This window comes from Lygodium microphyllum, chromosome 5 (genome assembly GCF_053477565.2).
Source record: "Lygodium microphyllum isolate KBCC chromosome 5, Lygodium_microphyllum_v1.1.10, whole genome shotgun sequence".
Lineage (NCBI taxonomy): Eukaryota > Viridiplantae > Streptophyta > Polypodiopsida > Schizaeales > Lygodiaceae > Lygodium > Lygodium microphyllum.
In genome coordinates, this window is record NC_141139.1 from 39384507 (window position 1) to 39408060 (window position 23554).

A 23554-nucleotide genomic window follows, 5' to 3' on the forward strand; every position below is an offset into this window, starting at 1 on the left:
TGTTCCAGGTCATGTTCATGACTGCAATGCATGCTTTGAATTTTTGTCAGAGGCTTGGCATGATGGATATTCTGGACCGCATCTATAATTCTTCGCCTCTGTATGCGGAGCGAAGATGGATGGGAGACTCAGGAATATATTACATAGTAGCCCATTGACTCGCATACCTTCAGACCAACTTGAAGAGAATCAAATGGATGGACGATTTAAAGATTGTGAAGCTGTTCATCTTTGTCGAAGCTCACGTAAACGCAACTTTGCACGTTAGCGGACGCAAGTCAAGCAGAACAAGTATGTCTATGAAGGAGTGACCTAGGTGATCTCTACTGACAGAATCAAAGTGTTAGGGTGCTATGAGAAGAATGGGTATCAAAGGAAGGGATACTCCAAGCTTCCTATGACTTACCATTCCCTGAAAATCCATGACCCCACTCCATATTATTATTCCGTCCCTGTAGTCGATTGTAACACAATCCTATTTTCCCCAAATTGATGTATCAATCAGCTTGTCCTACTTATCCAAAATAAGTGTACTCAAAGGGTTATACCTTCATGAATAAATAAGACTTTTTATCTTGATCATGAATGTTAGCTAAGGTGTTAAGTGATTAAATCACTTAGCTAAAAAGCTGTGCGAGTCATATTAACATAATATGGGAATGTATGATAAGATGTTAACATAAAGAATCTTATTTCCCAGACGCAACCCCAAGTGCAGGTTCCAAATCTGACTCCTGCACTAAGTCCAGCTGTGGTTCAAGAGAAGAAGTTCCTTCTCAAACAAATTAAGCCACCCAAGTTTGATGGCAAGGGAAGGACTGTTCAAGCCGACACCGAGATCTAGATTGAGTCCATGGAGGACTATTTTGAGGCAGCAAGAAGTGCACCTACTAACCAAGCCATGCTTGCCAAACTTAAGCTTACAAGCAAAGCGAGACTTTGGTGGAAACAATGGTGCAGAGACCAAGTGATCTCAGAGGGGACAGTCACTTAGGATAAGCTTAAGGAAGCTGTGCGAGGGAGGTATCTGCCAGCTACCTACTGCACACAAAAGATGAATGAATTCTATGACTTAAAGCATCTAGGATTATCCCTGGAAGCATATTATTCAAAGTTCATTTCACTCCTAAAGTATGATCCCCCAATGGATATGACACAACAAGTGTCAAAATTTTGTGTTGGGTTGAATCCACCCATAAACATTCGATTGGAATCAATGCGCCCAATGGACCTACAAGACGCACTCATTCGAGCTGCTCTAATAATACATGAAGTGCAAAACAAACCAAGGAACAACAGGATTTGGCCTTACAGAGATCAGAATAAGGGTATGTTTAAGGCTTAGACCGAGAGAGCGCAAGGTCAAAATCAGGGCCAAAGAAAGAAGGCTAGGGCCAATGTTGTCAACAACTTTGTTTCAACACAAAGTAATGATCGTAACCCATGTTGCTTCCATTGCAATGAGCTCGGACACTTCAAGAGGGAGTGTCCCAAGCTTAGCAGAGGGCATCGCCAAGGGCAATTCCAAGGTCAAAATAGAGCCTCTCATGGCCAAGGAACCACCGTTATGGCCAGAGGGATAACCTTAGTGTTTCCAACAAGGAGCTGGACAATGATGAAGATCCATCCATGGATGCTGACATTGAGAGGGCAACGGTTCACGCCACTCTTCACAAGAAGGGTCCAAATCGCCAATTCTCGGTGATTCAAACTCCATCAGAATATCAAGGTAAAAGCTTCAAAACCCTAATTGACTGTGGCAGTGCACATTCCTTCATTTCACCAATCTATGCAAAAATATTAGGGATAGCCACAATAGATGCACCTACTTTACTTGTGGAACTAGAAAATGGTCGTGAGGTCACTTGTACTAGGCAAATTGCTAAGGTGAAATTCCTATTGGGTGGGAAGCCAACTTCTTTGAGATTCAGGGTAATGAACCTAGGTGTCCACGAATGTTTACTTAGAATGGATTGGCTAATACCCATGGCTAATACCCAACGATGTCCACATCCACTATGGCAAGGGCCAAGTCTCCTTCCACAATTCTGAAGGGGAACTAGTCACGACTCAAGGTGAGGCTGGTAACCCAAAAATACAGTTGGCCAAAGCAACATGGATAGTAAAAGGTGTTCAAAAGGGCCTTCCTATCTATTTGATTAAACTGAAGAAGCTAGATCAGAATCAGGAATCTGGAGAAGAACCTTAATGGTTAAAGGAATACGTAGACGTATTTCCTGAAGATCTGATAGAACTTCCTCCTCAAAGGGAAGTCGACCACGAAATCAAACTTGTGCTAGGAGCTGCACTGGTCACAAAGAGGCCATATAAGATGTCCATTTCGAAAGCTATCAAACTGAAAGAGTAACTCAAGCAACTGTTAGATCAAGGCTACATCCATCCTAGCAGTTCACCATGGGGAGCTCCAGTGTTGTTCAAAAAGAAGAAAGATGGAACACTTTGCCTATGCATTGACTACAGAGGGTTGAATCAACCAACCATAAAAAATAAATACCCCATTCCAAGAATAGATGAATTACTTGACCACCTTCAAGGGGTGAAGATATTCTCAAAGTTAGATCTCAGATCTGGATATTATCAGATAAGGATCAAAGAAGAAGATATTCCGAAGACCGCATTCAGTACAAGGTATGGATACTTCGAATTCCTAGTGATGTCATTCACGCTGACAAATGCTCCTGCTACCTTCAATAGGTTATTGTAGGATATCTTTAGGCCCTATCTTGATGACTTCGTACTCATCTTTTTTGACGATACCCTAGTCTACTCAAAATAGGAAAAGGATCATGAACCCCAGCTTTGCATCATTCTTGAAACAATGAGAGCACACAAGCTTTATGCCAAGAAGAAGAAGTGTGCATTTTTCAAGCAACAGATTGAATATTTGGGATTCATCATATCAGTAGAAGGAATTTTAGTAGATCCAGCTAAGGTTAGAGACATTCTGGAATGGCCAACACCAACTTCTGTCAAAGAAATACATAGTTTTCTTGGGATGATAGGATGATATAGAATTTTCATCAAAGTTTATGCTTTGATTGCAGCACCTCTAACTGATCTACTAAAGAAGCAAGTAGCAATTGTATGGTCACCTGCCAAACAGACCAGCTTTGACAAACTAAAGTAAAGCTTAGTATCAGCACCCATCTTGAAACTTCTTGATCTTAGTGATGAGTTTGAAGTGATAAGCTAGCAAAAGAAGAGGCATATCATGACCCAATCTATCAGAAAATGCTAAGGGAGATCCCCATCAAGGATCAAGACTCAAAGCTAAAGACGAAGTATCAATAATTATCCATTAGTAATGGACTTGTCTACTTTAGGACAAGATTATGTATCCCTGCAAGCCAAACTCTCAAGGAGAAGATACTGTGGAAAGCCCATGACTCCCCTTTCTCAGGACATCTTGCTTATGCCAAGACCCTTAATGTGGTCAGAAAGAGCTATTATTGGGAAAGGCTCAAGGGAGATGTACTCATCGGAATGTTTGTCTTGTCAACGCATCAAGGCAGAACATGTTAAAATGCCTGGGAAATTGCAACCACTTGACATTCCACAAATGAAATGGGAGTTCATTAGTATGGACTTTATTGTTGGCCTACCCCAAGTTCAGGGAGGATATAACTCCATTATGGTTGTAGTAGATATGCTCACCAAGGTTGCATATCTCATCCCTGTCAAGACGAACTATAAATCTTTGGACATCGCAAGATTATTCATCAAGGAAATATTCAAACTTCATGGGTTACCTAGAAGAATCATTAGATCGTGACTCTCTCTTCACATCACACTTTTGGAGGGCTATCTTTGAGGCTATTGGAACTCAACTATGTTTTAGTACAGCTTACCATCCCCAAACTAATGGTCAAACAGAACAAGTCAATCAAGTCTTTGAAGATATGCTTAGGGCATACTGCTGTCGTGAACCCAAAAAGTGGATTCAATACTGCCACTAGTTGAGTTTGCCTACAATGCTTCTTACCAATAGAGTATTCAGATGACCCCTTCCAAGCATTGTATAGGCATGATTGTTGTACCCCTTTGAACTTCTTAGATCCAACTTTGAGGGTAGAAGCTTCTAGACAAATGCTGGAAGACATGGCTGATCAAATCAAATCAATAAGACAAGACATTCAAGCTACCACAGATAGACAGAAGACTTACACTGACTTGAAACAGCAAGATAGATCCTTCATCGAAGGTGATATGGTCTTCATTCGTGTACGCCCTAAAAAGAGTTCACTGTCCTTGGGAGATTACAATAAGCTAAATCCAAGGCTGGTTGCTTGTGTCAACAGTACCCCCCCTTGTGGCCATCGTCAGGAGAGTGCCCCCCTTGTGGCTATCGTCAGGAGAGCGCTCCCCTTGTGGACGTCGTCGGCATCAGGTGAAGCCCCCCCTCCTGGTCAAAACACGCAGCGCCTCCCCTCCCACGTCATCAAGAAACCCCCCCCTCTTGTGTTCATCATGAAGAAGGAGAAGAAGAGAAGAAGAAGAAGAAGAAGAAAAAGAAGAAGGGAGAGAGAGAGGAGAAGAAGAGAAGAAGAAGAGGGAGAGAGAGAAGGAGAAGAAGAGAAGAAGAAGAAGGGGAAGAAGAGAGAAGAAGAGGGAGAGAGAGAAGGAGAAGAAGAAGAAGAGGAAGAGAGAGAGAGGAGAAGAAGAGAGGAAGAAGAAGAAGAAGAAGAAGAGAGAGAGAGAGGAGAAGAAGAGAAGAGGAGAGGAGAAGAAGAGAAGAAGAAGAGGAAGACAGAGAAGGAGAAGAAGGGAAGAAGGAGAAAAAGAAGAAGAAAAGAAGAAGAAGAGGGAGAGAGAAGAAGAAGAAGAAATGAAGAAGAAGAGGGAGAGAGAGAAGGAGAAGAAGAGCAGAAGAAGAAGAGAGAGAGAGAGAGGAGAAGAAGAGAGGAAGAAGAAGAAGAAGAAGAGAGAGAGAGAGGAGAAGAAGAGAAGAGGAAGAAGAAGAATTTCCGATCCCCCTTCATTATTTTCTCCACTCAAGGAGAGGCGGCGATAATATTGCATAGGAGAGTGCGAGAACTCTATCACTCGTTCACGTGTCTTCGAGTATGGCCCCGAAGCGTAGTTCCACAAACATGGCCGGAAACCCTGCAAGTGTGGATGGAGGTTTGAATCAAGGAAGCACCGCAACCGTGAGCGGTTCATCAGGCATCAATACCACGGGAATCACGACATCACTCCAAACCCAAGTTGCTCTATTATTAAATTGTAGGTTATAATCATCACGGTGAAGAATCATATTCACATGCATCACATTAATTGTGTGTTTGATAATTCCCTAGGTGATGGGACCTGAAATGGGCCGGCACTAGCTATGTCACTAGCCGGACCTCATGCTCATGACACACAAACACGCTCACAGCCTCGCGGACTAGAAGCGTCAATCTAATGGTAAAGGAAAAACTGCCCTAAAGCTTAATTCATGCGTTTACAGTTTATAGTCCAATGTTTCCCTTAAACTCCTCAGAGGGAGATCCCAAAGTACATAGGCATAACGCCTCGTCACACACACATAGGAGGCACTCCACCGACTAATAGTAGGAGCCCCGCTGCAGCTCTCCTACATCACAGGGATTGGACCTTTGATGCGCTGCTAAACATATAACACAAATGAGCACAAACTCCTCTCAAGGTACCAATATTTTACCTTCTAGGATATACCATTCCTCACTACAATTTTCCCCTTAGGACCCAATGACTAACCTACGGCTTAGGACATCCTCTCACACTCATCGTTGGTCACAACCTAAGGAAGACAGGTGCCATGCATCCAGGAGGTTTTTTATGATATTTTTTAAATTATTATGCTTAATGCAAATCCTATATGGCTATGTGCTCAGACAAAAGAAAGATCAGCGTCGTGCATAGTGCATAAAGCATTCTTTCCATGAATTTCACTAACGCATGCTGCGTTGAAAGGAAACACTGAGCCATATGCTCATGCTACCATCCTCTTTATTTAAACCGTTTCCTATATGCCAAGTGCAATGCATAAATCAAATATTTTCTTTATCTTTCAGTGTTTCAGCCCCTCCTCATCTAACTCTTAGCAGTTTGCATCATTGATCAGTTAGATAGGGTTTCTATGCATTTTTCCCTTTTAAAAGAACAAGAAATACGCACAGAACATAGAAACGGGGACAAACCGAGGCCAACCTTGTGCTTTGCCATCGTAATATATTGCAAAAACATAGATATAATTTTTCCTAATTTTTCTCAGCCCGTTTCCTAAATTTTCCTAATTTTAAACCCATTTTTTCCATTTTTGGGCATTTTTCTCTATTTTTCTTTAATAAAAAATGACTGAAAATGAAAGTTGATTGTGGGCTGTGGCCCTTAGGTTCATTGATAGCAAAAACTCAGATTTAGTTGGTGCGACATATCATATTTCTCATTTATATAGCAAAAAATCCAATTTTACCCTTAAAACGCGTGTTTTCCATGTATTTTAACACTAATTCCGGTCATGTAGCCTTATATTTTCTGATTTTCAGGTTTCAAATAGGTGAAACTCATGGAAAACAATGTTATAATGAACTTTCATCCCATATGAACAAGGTTTCATAAAGCAAATAGCATAAAAAGATCATTTTTCTTTATAAAAATAGCATTATCGCTTATTTTTAGGTCTCGGTTTCTTGGTCTTGATTACGGGATTGATTTCTAGCATGCATTTAATGCTCAGCATCTTCAAGAACAGCACTCTTCATGTCTTTATTCATTCGGAAGCAATCCGGTCTCATTCGGATAAGCTTTCCTCCACCATTCTTCATTGTCTTCTTCCACACAAGAACAGCCCCTTAAGGGAGAGAGAGGGAGGAGAGAGAAAGACTAAAATTAGAGATCTTTATCCAAGTCATCATTACGTGAGCGAAGGGCAGCGATAGAGTTAGCCATCAACAAATGGGCACATTTTTCGGCGCATTCTTGGCGTGTTCTTCTCCACATTTTGTTGTCTCTTCTCTCTCCACGAATTGCTCATCTACATTTCATGTGACATTTAACATTTGGGGCTCCCAAAGGTCACTTGCCCATTTGGCCAAAAAGAAGTCTACCTCTTCAAATCTTGTCCATTTGTTGGCCATTTCCCTGCCATTTCCCCGTCCGGTGTCCAAATCGAGTGCTGTAAATTTTTGCGCATCCAGCTTGACATCTTGCATTGACCCGCAACTCCTGACAACCGGCACGGCAGTCTGAAACACTATAAAAAATCAACAAGTGTCGCTCGGGCGCCTTTTAAGCACTTGACTCAAAATCGTCCTAGCTGGAGCCGCCGCCTTTGACGTTGAATATTTTCCCCTTGATGTTCGTAATTTTTAGCTATTTTTAAGCACTTCTCGGCATCAAAACTCCACTCTCATTGGCGACCACAGGATAGGGCGACTCAGCCCGTCGAATCCCCCAGTAGATCTGCACAAAACAACCAATGGCAGCATCAAGATGATACAAAATAGATACATACTAAACACAGCAGAATGCTCACCCTACCCCCGGACAGAACCAAGGCATGACATCCACAAGGTACTGCCTAGCATAATCTAGTAGAAGGTCCGAAGCTAATCATTAACCAACTGCTCCAACATGGCCAAACTAAAAAGAACTATCAAAGAGGTTGCCCTAAGTGGTGGTCTAAACTACCTATCTAACTAAGGACAACACAACCAGGAGCTCCTACTAGGCGAGGACTCCTATAGCCTGATCAAGAAGCATTTCTTTTAACACATTTCTTCTTTGAGGTTTTTATTTTTCCATACTCGAGCATGTAAAAAAGAGGGAGTTGAGCATAGTGACCCAAGGAGAACAGGGCATTGGCCTCAGGTCCTGTCTCGGTACCCAAGAACCTACCAAGCCCTCGCAAGGTGACACTTAATCCTTTTCTAACGCTCACTTTTATTTTCGCTCCAACCTTCCTTATTTTCTTCTTTTCCAGCAAGACGCCACCCCTAGGAAGATAAGGCATCAGCTGACTCGTCCCTAGGAACCTACCAAGCCTTTGCAAGGCGATGATCAACTGCTTATAAAATTTCATTTCTTTTCTATTCTTTGATAGGGGTTAGAACCCCTTTTTACACACCTCTGTATATATTTATTGTCTGTAAGATATTCAGGGTTTCTTTTCCTTCTATCATCATTATTTTTCTTCTGGCAGGCTTCTCTAACTGCCTCACAACTAACAAGAACTCCTAGAATGGCTGCCTAGTAGGCTAGTAGAACAGGGTCACTAGAACTCCCTTCTAAAATAGGTCTTTTGATGCCTAACAATGTCTTTACAGGAGGCAATGACTACTTAGAACTCCCTCAAACATCTTGAACCTAAACATGGGACTTCATGCCTTGATCGCCGGTCCCCAATAAGAAAAGAAAAATCCCCCTAACAAGTACACCAACACATAGAGCAAAAAAACCACAATACTCATAAAGGAGAGATATCACTTGGATAGGGCCACGAGAAGCTTCCACACAACAAAAGGCTCCTTCCAAGCTCTTCTTCCGAACCTGTCTAACACAGAACTAAAACAAGAAACCATTAACCATACCTACACTAAACAGACAACTGGCCCTCTTGGCCTGACGAGATAAAACACTTCCTTACAAAACTTAATCATCCCTCTTGGCCTAACGAAATAAAATAGTAAAACCTCACAAAAATGGCCCTATTGGCCTAATGAAATAAAACAGTAAAACCTCGCAAAACTATCCCTCTTGGCCTAACGAGATCAAACAGAATAGCACCTACACATCCCTCCCTGAAAGAATCCAGATATGCAATAATAGGCTTCTTCCCAAGGAGGAAAACATAGGGCTCGTAGCCCTAAACTAAATGCATAAGGTTATGACTCATCCCTCTTGCATATATAGCAAGAGGCGTATGCATAATATGTTGTCTAATCAACCTATGGGTCCATGATAATAACGGTAGATTGGTCTCGGCTACTCTTTGCATAACCCATATCAACCATCGTTTGCCATATATTGCATGTTTCGATAACATTCCCCACAAGAGACCAGGTCATGTTTCATCATTGATAACAATATCCAAACTAGGACCATAATTAAAAAAGAGGTCTTTCTCATAAGCAAGATTTGCTAGTGAATCCGCAAACTGATTCCAATAACGTGGAATTAGCTGAAAAGACACTCTCTCAAACTCCTCAAGTAGGGTCATAGTAGTTTGATGATATATACAAAGAATGGGATTCTGCACTATGTATGTCCCATCTAGCTGATTCAGGATCAATTGGGAATCCCCTTTTACTAACAACTGACGAATATCACCTTGTTTGGCAATATGTAGTCCCATAATCAAGGCTTTATACTCCGCCATATTGTTAGTAAATCCTACCCCGAGATAAGCAGCTAACTTCATCATAACTCAACGTCGGGGATCTCGGATTACTACTCCAACACTCCCTTTTTTATTAGGGCCCCAAGACGCTCCGTTAAAATATAATGTATACGTTCACAATGGGTTTACACAGCCTGCCATCACGAACCCCTCTATTTGTAATTATAATAATCAAAGTTTAGCATGTTGAGAGGATGAACTGACGGCTCCATCCCACCTTCGTCATTGAACTCAACAGGGATACTCGTCAACAGTTGTAAGCAGTGATGGCAAAAGACTTTGATCTCCCACACAAAGGTCCCGTCTTCTTGCTCAATCACTTTGTATCCTTTGCTCCACCAGATGAGTTTCCCCTGATGGTATCTCTGCTCCAAATATGGGTGCTCCAAATAAGGAATTAACTGACCCATCAACCGTCTTTAAGCTCTTTTGCAGGTCTCAAATCATCCCCAGCATGGACCTGCAATGCATTTTCTTTGTATTAGCATACTTAGAATTAATAAGGTTTAATCTTATTAAGATTAACCTTATTTTTAAACTCTACTCCCTGTAGATTAGCTAATAGAGTCGTAGACCTATTTTTCCCTAGCCTAACAATCTTGTAGGGGCCATCCCATTTTGGTTCCAACTTTCCTGGAATAACTCCCTACGCGCATCATAGTATAGAACTAATTGCCCTTTTTAAAGGTATACTTCTTCGCTCTAAGGTCATGCAACTGCTTCATCCGACGTTTGGCCACCTCCTGGTGTAATAAACTCTGCAACTTCAGCTCATCCAGGTGGGCTATAGTCATGAAACGTTCAAAGAGAGAATCCTCGTCTCCCAAAGAATGGTTAATTACAAACCGTATGGTTGGCAACTCAATTTCAAGGGGTAACACACACTCTTCCCCATAAACCAGTTTAAATGGAGTATGGCCGGTAGCTCACTTGAACGTTGTATTATACGCCCATACTGCCACACATAACTTCCTGTCCCAGTCTCGTTTCTTCTCACAGACTATCTTAGACAAGATACCCACAAGCTGCTTATTAGTACTTTCCACCTGCCCATTTGCTTGCGGATTATAAGGAGTCATTTTATTATGCTTGATTTGCCAAGCTTTAGTCAAGCTTTTGATCACTTTGTTCAAAAAATGGGTTCCACGATCCGACACTAATTCCTTCGGGGGACCGAAATGGCAGATAATCTGCTCTAAAAGGAAACTTGCAGTATCTTTTGCATTGTCCTACCTCGTCGCCCTTGCTTCTGACACTTTTGTGAAATAATCAGTGGCTACTATAATGTACCTCTTTTGGGTAGTAGACGACGGGGTAATAGGACCCACAAAATAAATGCCCCACTTCTCAAATGGAAGAACAGCCATGATAGGCGTAAGTGGGCGTTTTCTATTCTCTCTACTGTCATGCCTTTGACAAGTATCACATCTCTTAACATACTCAAAAGAATCTTGGAAGATGGACGGCCACCAATATCTAGTTCGTAAAGCTTTCTACGCCGTCAACCGTCCCGCGAAGTGCCCTCCACATGCAGAGTCATGACACTCCTCCAAGATGAAAGGAACCTCGTTAGGCATCACACATCGGCGATAGATATCATCAACACCCTGCCGATATAGTGTCCCTGCGATCAAGGAAATCTTCAAAGTTTGCTGTTTGATTTTCCTCTTTTCAAACTTTGATGAACCAGCTCCCATCTCTCCTGTTGATAGATAATGCGTAATAGCAGCATACCAAGATGGGATAGAAGCTGTATCAAATTTAAACATTTCCTCAATATCACTTCCTTCAGCCAAAATCTCTTTCGGCTCCCCGAAATCCACAAGGCATTCCACAATACCCTGCAGCCTCGGTGGCTTACTCTTAATCTCATAATCGAACTCCTGCAAAGTGATTAACCACTTTGCCAAATGATCAGGTGGCTGTAGCTTGTTCATAAGCAACCTAAGCCCTTCTGCCTTCGTATAGAAAACTACCTTCTCATAGAGGATGTAGTGCCTAAATTTCTTAGTCCCAAAGACCATCGCAAGACACAACTTCTCCATGTAGGTATAATTGATCTCTCAAATGCCCAATTTTCGACTAGCAAAAGCTATCGGATGATACCACTTGTCCTCCCAGATTTGGGCTAAACAGCAGCTTATGCTATGCATGGTGGCTGTTAAAAATATATAGAACACCTCGCCTCTTTTAGGTGCTTTTAAAACGGGTGCTTTTACTAGCTCCTGTTTCACATCCTCGAAAGCTACCTTACAAGGGTCGCTCCAATCAAATGAACAGCTAAAGGATAATAAGTTTGTTAATGGCAACATCCTTTCTGCCAAGGCATTTATAAACCTCCGATAGTACCCTATCGATGACAGAAAGCTATGAACCTCTTCCGGAGTGCGTGGTGGACTCATGGCAACTATGACCTTGATCTTTTCAGGGTCAATTGCTATCCCTACTGAACTGACCACATGGCCTAACAATAGCCCATAAGGTACTCCAAAAACACACTTCCATGGGTTAAGAGTGATACAAAATTTTCTGCAGCACTAAAATTTTTTTCTTAAGATAACCAACATCCTTTCCCTCATGGTGGTTGCCCCAAGTCATCAATAAATACTTTCAGCTTGTCTGGGGAGATGTCACCAAAGGTCTTGTCTGCTATTCGTTGCCATGATCCAGGTGCATTGCACAAACCAAAGTCCATCACATGGTACGCAAAAGTACCAAAGACAATAATAAAATTTGTTTTCAACTTGTCCTCATCTGCAATTGCCATTTGGTTGTATCTTGCAAAGCAATCCATGAATGAATATATCTCCCTACCCGCTAATTGATCGAAAATTTGGTCAATAAACGGCAACGGGTAGTAATCCTTAACCGTCTGCTTATTTAGCTCTCTAAAATCTACACATAATCAGATCTCGTTATTTTTCTTCTTCCTGATAACAACTGGTGAACACCATTTTGTGTGCTGAACAGGGAAGATCAAACCAGCTTTCCTTAGCTTCTGTAACTCCTCAAACAACCCGTTCCTCAATTCAGAAGGCATACGCCTTACTTTCTGACGCACAGGACAGCTGCCTTCTTTTACAGGAATAATATGAACAGCTAGGCTGGGAGGAATGCCTCTCAGCTCATCATAACTCCAGGCAAAGATGTCACGGAATTCTTGAATCAAGGACACATAGTCCTCCCTTTCTGCAAAACTAAGCATGTAACCTAATTTAATTGGTCGCGAATCATTCGGCGTGCCAAGGTCCAACTCAATCACAATCGCGTCTCTTATCCTATCTTGCGGCTCTATATCATCGACTGTTTCTAATTTAGTAGAAGATAAAGGAGCTCTCTCACTTTGAGGAGACTTAGGATAAGCATCGACTATTACTCGATTAGCACCTCTACCTAGGACCACTTGACCGGCAGGTATATCGACTTGACAGTCTGTTCGTAAGATCCAAGGCCTCCCTAGCAAGACTTGATAGCTAGGACGTCCTGCAAATCTTATCACCCTAAAGTCCAAGAAGCATTCTACACTTGCCACTGTAACATGGACTCTAGTAACGAAACCTTCTGGTTGTCTTAGACTATCATTAGCCATTCTAAGAAGGGTGGAGCTATCATTTTGGATGCCTGGACCCAACCTCTCCATCAACTCTGAACTCATGATATTGACGGAGGATCCAGTGTCTACAATAACATGTTCCACTAATATTCCATCCACATAAGCTGGAACCCTAGGGCAGTTCTTTTCAGCATGGTCAAACCAATCTTCCCCTACTCGTGCTATGTCCAAGGGTTCTACAATATACCCTGTTAGATATGATCAATGCCCCACCCTCATTAGGTGCTACCAATGATCCATGGTGCTCAAAGTTGTAAGGCCCCCATTATGAGGAGAAGCCAAATGTGAGCCCGGACATTGGTTGAGTCCTGACTTGTATATCAGATGAGGTCTATGTGACCGGATGGCAAAAAGGTGACCATTGAGGGTCTAATATTTGGGTTAGACGGAGTGGTTAAGCTGGTAGCAACTCGAGGCGCATTGCATCGAGTTGCGGTGTAAGGGAGTTAAAAGGGGCCCTTATTGTGGGGTCCGGGGGCAGTGCCCCCAACCCGATGGTAAAGGGAATATTCCCTGGAATATTCCCTGGCCGACTAGTGGAGGCTCATATGGTAGGTCGGTCAGCCGACCTAACGACCTTCGCGGGCTATAAAAGCTAAACCCCTTCGCAGCCATCTCTCACTCATCTTTCACCCAGTCAGAGTTGTTGTTCCAGCTAGCCTTAAGCTCTTCACCTATCTTCTGTCTAGATCGCCATCTAAGCTTCACACAGTGGAAGCGCATGGGTGGACAGAGCCATCTTTGTATCAGTTGTTTGAAGTTAAAGAATTTACTGATTCTCCTCTTATCTGTTGTGTACTCTCTATCTCTTTCTCAGATTTTGTTCGTTGCGCCGTGTAATATTTTACATCGTATCAGAGCCCAGGGGGCTCTAGAGATCGGAGAGCGTACAAGAGGCAAAGGCTTCAACATCAAAGAGAAACTATGTCGACTTCCGGAAGCGGTGCAGGAGGTGGTGTTGCTGTATTGACTATTCAAACACTGAGGATTTGTCCACCAACCTTCAGCGAATGCAAGTTAGATGGTACAAACTACACCTTGTGGAAGTTCAAAATTACAACTATCCTTGATTCTTATGAGCTTTTGGAGACTGTGCTGGGAACTGACGCAGAACCATAGCCTACCCCCGACCAATCAAATCCTAGTGTGATGATTCCTCCGAATGCAGATCTTCTACGAGCTTGGAAACGAAGGAATGCAGATGCATTGTGTGCCTTAGTTACAAGCTGTTTTGACAGTGTTTTGACTCTGATGCAGCATACAACCAAAGCGTCAGAGGCTTGGAATGTACTAAGGAGTTAGTATGAAACACGAAACCAAACAAGGATTCAAAACTTGGAGAATCAACTAGCAGCAGAGAAGTTTGTTGAAGGAGAGACGGTTGAAGCATTCATCACTCGGATTAAGAATCTGCGCGACTAGATGGCTGGCGCTGGGATACAAAAGACTAGCGAAGAGCTAGCTCGGAGGTGTCTTCGAATTTGTCCACAAAAGTTTGATGGACTAGTAACTGCCCTTAATACTCAGGTGAGACCTCAAGCTTTGACTTTTGAGGAGTTTTGTGCATTATTAATGGAGGAGGAGTTGAGGCTGAAAGCACGAGAAGGAAGCAACAATGGAGATGCTGCATTCTCTGCCAATGCAAAAGGCAAAGGTGTTTCCTCCACCAAAAATGATGGTGACAAAAAGAAGAAGGGCGGCAAGAAGAAGTTTCAAGGAGAGTGCTTCTATTGCAAGAAGAAAGGACATGCAATTGCAGATTGTCGTGTCAAGAAGGCAGATGAAAAGAATGGTACCCTTAAAAGTAAAGGGAAAGAGACAGCCAATACGGCTGAAGCAGAGTTGGAATTATTCATGGCGACCATTGAGGAAGTGTGCTCCTCGGCGCAAGAAGAATCTACCACTGACTCATGGGTGTTGGATAGTGGGGCCTCCATGACCAACAAGAAAGGTCTATACAGTTTTATGCAGCCTATACAAGAATCCATCACTGTGACGGTTGGAAATGATGCTAAATGCCTTGCTGCGAGCACAGGTACTATTTCTTTTGTTGCTGCAAATGGTGAAGTCAAAAAGCTTTCAAATGTGTTGTATGTTCCTGAAATCAGGAGAAATCTCTTATCAGTTTACTGCCATAACAGATCTTGGTCATGAAGTGAGGTTCAAGAAGACAGGTGCAGAAATTATTGATAGTGCTGGCACAATTTTTGGCAAAGGAGAAAGAAGGAACAACCTGTATGAGCGAAGTGCTCTTACAGCCACCGCTGGAGTGGGCACAAGTAAGCTTTGGCATGAAAGGTTTAGACACATCGGATTTGCAGTATTGAAGGAGATGCAAAAGCAAGGTATGGTCGCTCACCTACCTACAATAACTGAATTGAAGGAACCATGTGAAGCTTGTATGATGGGCAAGCAATAGAGAAAGGCATTTCCACAAGAAAGCAAGAATAGAGCACAGGCTCCTCTAGAGTTGGTGCATGATGACTTGTGCGGTAAGATGCCTACATAGGCCTTGGGGGGATCTTCTTATTTTATGTTGATTGTTGACGACTACAGTAGGAAGATGTGGGTGTACTTCCTTCGTGATAAGGATCAAGCTTTTGGTAAGTTTAAAGAATGGCTAATACTTGTTGAGAATGAAACAGGGAAAAGTGTGAAGAAATTTAGAAGAGATGGTGGTGGTGAGTTCAACTCAAAGGAGTTTGAAGGCTTTTGCAAGAGCAAAGGGATCAAGCGTCAATTGATGACGCCTCACACACCTCAGCAGAACGGTGTTGTGGAACGCAGGAATCGCACCATTGTGGAGATGGCAAGATGCATGCTAAAGGGCAAGGGATTGCCTAACCATTTTTGGGCTGAAGCTATTAATACTGCAATCTACATTCTAAATCGGAGCTATACAAAGGCTTTCAAGGGAAAAACACCATATGAGGCTTACATTGGTAAGAAACCATCTGTCTCACATTTCAGAATTTTTGGATGTGAATGTTATGCACATGTTCCAGATGAGAAGAGAAACAAGTTACAACCAAAAAGCAGAAAATGTATCTTCTTGGGTTATAGTGATGAGCAGAAGGCTTACAAATTATATGACCAAGAGGCAAAGAAGATCATTGCGAGCCGTGATGTGGTGTTCAAGGAGGAGTCGCATATAGTGGAGGAGGAGAAGGCAAGTTCTTCCACTTTATCATCAAGCGAAGAAGTAGTCCACTATGAACCTGTCCCGAGAGCCATCCCTATCCTTAAGGAGGAGGAAGCATCATCTTCAGATGATGAGGAAAACGTTCACCAACCTGACATCACCCCACCGAAAAAGCCATTGCCGCGCTGGGTGAAGCAGCTCTATGACCACAATAATCCTATGCCTACATCTGTTGAGGAGAAGGCAGACGGACCAAGGAGGTCTCAGAGAATAGAGGAGCAAAGGAGGGCTTCTGCTCACATAGTCAATATGGCCTTGATGGTTGAGATTATGAGAGAAGTAAAGGAGCCAACTGACTTAGAAGAAGCACTTGCAGATCCATCATGGAAGGCTGCTATGCAGGCGGAATATGATAGCATAATGAAGAATGACACTTGGGAGCTAGTGGATCGACCAGCAAAGCGGAAGGTTATTGGCACCAAATGGATCTGGAAGGTAAAGTACAAGGCTGATGGTACCTTAGAAAAGTACAAAGCTAGACTGGTTGCCCAAGGATTTTCACAAGTTGAAGGGTTTGATTTTCAAGAGTCATTTTTCCCAACTGCCAGAATGACCACTATTCGCACGGTACTTGCAGTGGCTGCCCACAAGAAGTGGCCAGTGTACCAAATGGATGTTAAGTCAGTGTTCTTAAATGGTGACCTCAAGGAGGAGGTGTACGTGGCTCAGCCACTAGGGTTTGAGGCCCCCCATTCTGAGAACAAAGTGTGTAAACTGAAGAAGGCATTGTATGGGCTGAAACAAGCCCCCAGAGCATGGTACCCGCGGATAGATAAGTTCTTTTTAAACCTAAACTTCAAAAGATGTGCCTCAGATGCTAACTTGTATGTTTACAGGGATGGTAAAAAGTCTGTAGTGATTGTCCTATATGTGGATGACCTTCTTATTACAGGTGACTATGAAGATATGATCAACCAAACTCGAAAGGCTTTGAGTTCTGAGTTTGAAATGACAGACTTGGGCTTGTTGCACTATTGTTTGGGGATTGAAGTCTGGCAAGAGCCAGGAAAGATCTTCATCTCTCAAAAGAAGTATGCATGGGAGATCTTGAAGGCATTTGGCATGATCGAGTGCAAGGAGATAGCTACACCTATGGAGGTGAATGCAAAGTTATCCGTTGAGGATACATCAACACTAGCAGACATTGAGAGGTATAGGAGGTTGGTCGGCAGTCTGATCTACTTGTGCAACACTAGACCATATATCAGTTTTGCTGTTGGTGTTTTGAGCAGGTTCTCAAACAAACCTCATGAGAGTCATTGGAAGGCTGGGATGCGGGTGCTCAGATACTTGAAGAAAACTCTTGACTATGGTATCACATACAGTTTCGGAACTTCTCTTGTGGGGAACTGTGACTCAGATTGGGCAGGAGACATTGATTCCAGGAAGTCAGTTTCTGGTTATTGTTTCTCTTTGGGTTCAGGAATTTTCTCTTGGATTAGTAAGAAGCAACCAACAGTGGCATTGTCTTCTACCGAAGCAGAGTACAAGGCAGCTTGTTTTGCTGCATGTGAAGTCGTATGGTTGAGAAGGATTCTATGGCATATGGGAGTGCAGGATGAAGAACCAACTGTGCTGAGATGTGACAATCAGAGTTGCATCGCCATTGCCAAAAATCCAGTGTTTCATGCACGCACCAAACATATAGAGATCTAGTATCACTATGTGCGTGATTTGATGGAGGATGGGATAGTGGAATTGGTCTACTGTCCAACAGAGGAGAATGGAGCAGATATCTTCACCAAAGCACTTACGAAGGATCTGCTTCAAGTTCATCTTTAGAGACTCGGCATTGGGCGCAGGAGATAGTTCACCTATGGGTGGACATTGAGGGGGGGTGTTAGATATGATCAATGCCCCACCCTCATTAGGTGCTACCAATGATCCATGGTGCTCAAAGTTGTAAGGCCCCCATTATGAGGAGAAGCCAAATGTGAGCCCGGACATTGGTTGAGTCCTGACTTGTATATCAGATGAGGTCTATGTGACCGGATGGCAAAAAGGTGACCATTGTGGGTCTAATATTTGGGTTAGACGGAGTGGTTAAGCTGGTAGCAACTCGAGGCGCATTGCATCGAGTTGCGGTGTAAGGGAGTTAAAAGGGGCCCCTATTGTGGGGTCCGGGGGCAGTGCCCCCAACCCGATGGTAAAGGGAATATTCCCTGGAATATTCCGTGGCCGACTAGTGGAGGCTCATATGGTAGGTCGATCAGCCGACCTAACAACCTTCGCGGGCTATAAAAGCTAAACCCCTTCGCAGCCATCTCTCACTCATCTTTCACCCAGTCAGAGTTGTTGTTCTAGCTAGCCTTAAGCTCTTCACCTATCTTCTGTCTAGATCGCCATCTAAGCTTCACACAGTGGAAGCGCACGGGTGGACAGAGCCATCTTTGTATCAGTTGTTTGAAGTTAAAGAATTTACTGATTCTCCTCTTATCTGTTGTGTACTCTCTATCTCTTTCTCAGATTCTGTTCGCTGCGCCGTGTAATATTTTACATACCCCATACGCAGGACCTTCTTGAATTCCTTGCATACTCCTGGAGATAATTTAATTAGCTGTAGAAGATTTACATTTGGTTTAACTTCACAAAGGGAACTTGCTAAATCAAAATCATGATAAGTAGCCAAAGCTCTCTTTTCTCGCAAAACCATCCTCTCTTTTGGTCTTTGGAGTGGTTTTGGTGCTTCTTTCTTGGCTCTTGCCTTCTTTCTTAGCACTTCTTCATCCTTCTTAGGGTCAACTTTCTTGTCAACTAGCCTTAGCGGTCCCCCTTCTATACTAGGATTCTAGACCTGCATCCCCTTATCCCCTTGCTTAGGGTTTGACTCAACCGGTTTTGCATTATCCTTATCAACCGCTTTAGCCTTTTGGCCTCTTGTCACAACTCTTAAGTTAGAGGTTTCAACATCATTGACTCGTATAGCCTCAATAAGGCCGACTTTGTTGCCTTGTGGCCACTCTTCTACAATGGCCTTTCCTCTCTACAATATTTGCCTTGGTGTATCATTCTGCTGCAAGCTATTTCCTTGCGCTCTATGATTCACGGGACCTAGCTGTTTACTCCCTTGCTAGAGAGAACTAATCTTACTCCAACCGGTAGCAGCTAAATGGCTCGACTTCCCACAAATGTCACATTTCACATTTGGACAGTTTCTGGGGAAATACTGTCCACCACACCACTTACAACTGAATCTAGAGGGTCCACCCTCTTCAGGGCGTCGACTCCCTATCAGATTTTGTTGCTTCTTCAAGAAATTAACGTCGACAACTATTTGTCGATATTGTTCGAAAATCATATCGGTATAATGCTTCATCATATCCTTAACTTCGCCAAGGACATTAGACACACTCGACTATAGCCTTGATCGTCAACCCGTCATTCCATTGGCCTAACAATCTGATTTGGCATTGGCTGTTGACCCCCAGGAACAACATTAGAATTTGAAACTTGGCCTCCAACATTTGGTGGAGCCAACTAACTTGCCATAGGCATAGTCACACTGGGAGGAGCTGGCAGCAAAGGTACATTTTGAACCACGCTCCCTCTCCCATTAGGGTTAGTCATAGGCATCCCTTGACTTCCATTCATCAATGATGGATTGCCGCCAGGTACTAAACCCCCATTAACATTCATTCGCGAGGAGTAGGCCGTTTGTAATCGTGCTTCTACTCCCTCTGTCTGCGTAATAATGGTGTCTATATCTGCCAAGGTAACACTGATCAATTGTACTTGGATATTAAAATCCAACCCATGCAAAAAGTATTGCAATTGGGCAGCTGATGGAATGGGAATGTAAGTTTGTAACTTACGGAATACTTCCTTTAACTTCTTGGCATATGCTTTCACATTCTCATGAGGATCTTGGCGTGTTACATTCAAGACCCACAACCAATATTGGCCACCTCTTTCAGGGGCATATTCTCCTTGGAAAGCTGCATAAAATTGATCAATTGTGGTTATGGTTCCAGACTCTATGCTGTGATACCATACCGTAGCCCTTCCTTTTAACGTCATATTGAAGAACATCATAAGATGTCCCTCGTCTTGGATGCGATAATTGAACATCAATCTTTGGAACTCACAAATGTGAAATTCTGCATCCTCTTCTACTAACCCATTAAAAATGGGCAAGGAAACTCCTAAGGCTAGTAAATTCAGCGTCCCTGCAGTAATTGCAATGGGTTGTGCCATGGCGACAATCGGATTAGCAATAGGAGCTTGAATGGGTGAATTCATCCACCCACTTGAAGTGGGTAGACTTGGTGGAGGAGAGGAAGAACTTACGCTTCCTCCTGCACCACCTGACGGAATATGTGGAGCAGTTCGGTGACTAAAACCAATGTTTCTTATATGCACTGGGCTACTCCTTTGAGGAGAATAATGACTTACAATATCTAACCGCCGCCTAGCCCTCTCAGCACGTTCTGCTTTCTGGATTTTGGCTTGACGGTCCTTGTCAGAGGACATAAACCAACTTCTATTTGGTCCTTAGAAACCCTAGATCTGCAAACCACTACTTATAGGTGGCTCTCGGTGAACACACCACTGATGGGACCTGAAATGGGCCGGCACTAGCTATGCCACTAGCCGGACCTCATGCTCATGACACACAAACACCCTCACGGCCTTGCGGACCAGGAGCGTCAATCTAATGCTAAAGGACAAACTGCCCTAAAGCTTAATTCATGTGTTTACAGTTTATAGTCCAACATTTCCCTTAAAATCCTCAGAGGGAGATCCCAAAGTACATAGGCATAACGCCTCGTCACACACACATAAGAGGTACTCCATCGACTAATAGTCGGAGCCCCATTGCAGCTCTCCTACAACGCAGGGATTGGCCCTTTGATGCGCTGCTAAAAATATAATACAAACGAGCACAAACTCCTCTCAAGGTACCAATATTTTATGTTCCAGGATGTACCATTCCTCAGTACAATTTTCCCCTTAGGACCCAATGACTAACTTACAGCTTAGGACATCCTCTCACGCTCATCGTTGGTCACAACCTAAGGAAGACAGGTGCCATGCATCCAGGAGGTTTTTTATGATATTTTTTAAATTATTATGCTTAATGCAAATCCTGTATGGCTATGTGCTCAGACAAAAGAAAGATCAGCATCGTGCATAGTGTATAAATCATTCTTTCCATGAATTTCACTAACACATGCTGCATTAAAAGGAGGCACCGAGCCATATGCTCATGCTACCATCCTCTTTATTTAAACCGTTTCCTATATGCCAAGTGCAATGCATAAATCAAATCTTTTCTTTATCTTTCAGCATTTCAGCCCCTCCTCATCTAACTCTTAGCAGTTTGCATCATTGATCAGTTAGATAGGGTTTCTATGCATTTTTCCCTTTTAAAAGAACAATAAATACGCACAGAACATAGAAATGGGGACAAACCGAGGCCAACCTTGTGCTTTTCCATCATTATAAATTGCACAAACATAGATATAATTTTCCCTAATTTTCCTCAGCATGTTTCCTATTTTCCCTAATTTTAAACCCATTTTTTCCATTTTTGGGCATTTTTCTCTATTTTTCTTTAATAAAAAATGATTGAAAATGAAATTTGATTATGGGCTATGTCCCTTAGGTTCATTGATAGCAAAAAATTAGATTTAGTTGGTGTGACATATCAAATTTCTCATTTATATAGCAAAAAACCCAATTTTACCCTTAAAACGCGTGTTTTCCATGTATTTTAACACTAATTCCGGTCATGTAGCCTTATATTTTGGAGGAATTTGATAATAGAGAAGTGGGGGATGATGATGGGGATGGATGGGGCCAGTTTCTGGCTATCTGTGGGTGCTGTACATGAGTTTACAGCAAAGAAAAATGATGTGGAATGAAGAAAAACGAGCTCTTATTTATAGGAGAGGGGAGAGCTAGTACAAAAGGGGAAAGTGGAGTAGCACAAGACAAGTGTCCAGCCACATGTCATGAGATGTGACAAGTGGTAGGACACTTGGAAACTTGTGTGACAAGTGTCTTGACACTTGTCTCTTCTCTATGGCATTCCTTTTTGGATTGAATCCTGTCAAGAATAGAAACAACCAAATTTAGTAAGCACAGTCAGAGTACATAACTTACTATTTTTAGAATGGCATCCCTATTTTTTTAGGACTAGCATTTTTAGGCTAATTCAAGGCTCCTAAATTTTAGGGACCTCCTAAAATTTAGGGATCTCCTAAAATTTAGGGACCCCCCAATATGGGTGTCATATGAAAGCTTTTTCCGTGTACATCGCAAAAATGGTATCCGAATCTTCATGTGACTTTCCTATGCAAAGAAATGTGCATTTCAAGCTTTCAGCCCACACATGCACATTATACAAGCATTTCATGATCATGCCATCTTGTTGATTGTAACTGTTTGTTCTGGTGGATCTAGCCCACACTTCAAGGCATCAATCCTTTCTGTGTGCGAGTCTAACCCTGATATGCGTGAGTTCTAGTCACAGGCGCCCAATCGGGTCATATAAGTGGAAGTGTGAACTATCTTTTCTCTAACCCACCACGTGGGTCCACCATAACCTGTGACCACTCATCAATGGCCAGCTCCAATGCACTTTTCTTTATATCTAATTAGTGCAAATGAAATAAATTTAATAAATCATTATATAGACAAATTAATGAAAAAGGATACAAATTTTGTTTCTATAGAGTTGTGACATAGACTGGGTTATTTGCCAAGTGTATACTGCTCATGTTGTCACAATAAATGACAACTGGCCCATCTGTAGGCTGATGCATATCATAAAGTAGCTTATGCAACCAAGCTACCTCACATGCAGCCATTGCTGCACCCTTGTATTCGGCCTCTATGCTCGACAAGGCAACTGTAGGCTGTTTCTTGCTGCTCCAAGTGACTGCAACACTCCCAAAAGAGAACACATATCCACTGGTAGATCGTCTATCAGAAATACTACCAGCCCAATCAGCATCAGTGTATCCATGCAGCTGTATCTGAACCCCAGTCTCATAAAATAGTCCATACTGCAATGTGGACTTCACATATCTGAGTATGCGTCTAGCCGCATCCAAATGCGGTTTCCTTGGAGCTTGCATAAACTGACTTACCAATCCAACATCATAGCTCAAATCTGACCTGGTAATAGTCATATAAATCAAACTTCTTACTATGCGTCTGTACATAGTAGGGTCTTCCAGAAGCTCACCTACATCTGTGCTCAGCTTCACATTCTACTCCAAAGGAATTGAAATAGGCTTACAGCCTGTCATCCCATATTTGGACAACATGTCCAATCCATACTGCCTCTGCAAGAGCTGTATCCCACTTGGTGATCTAATCACCTCAATGCCCAAGAAATAACGCAGCTCTC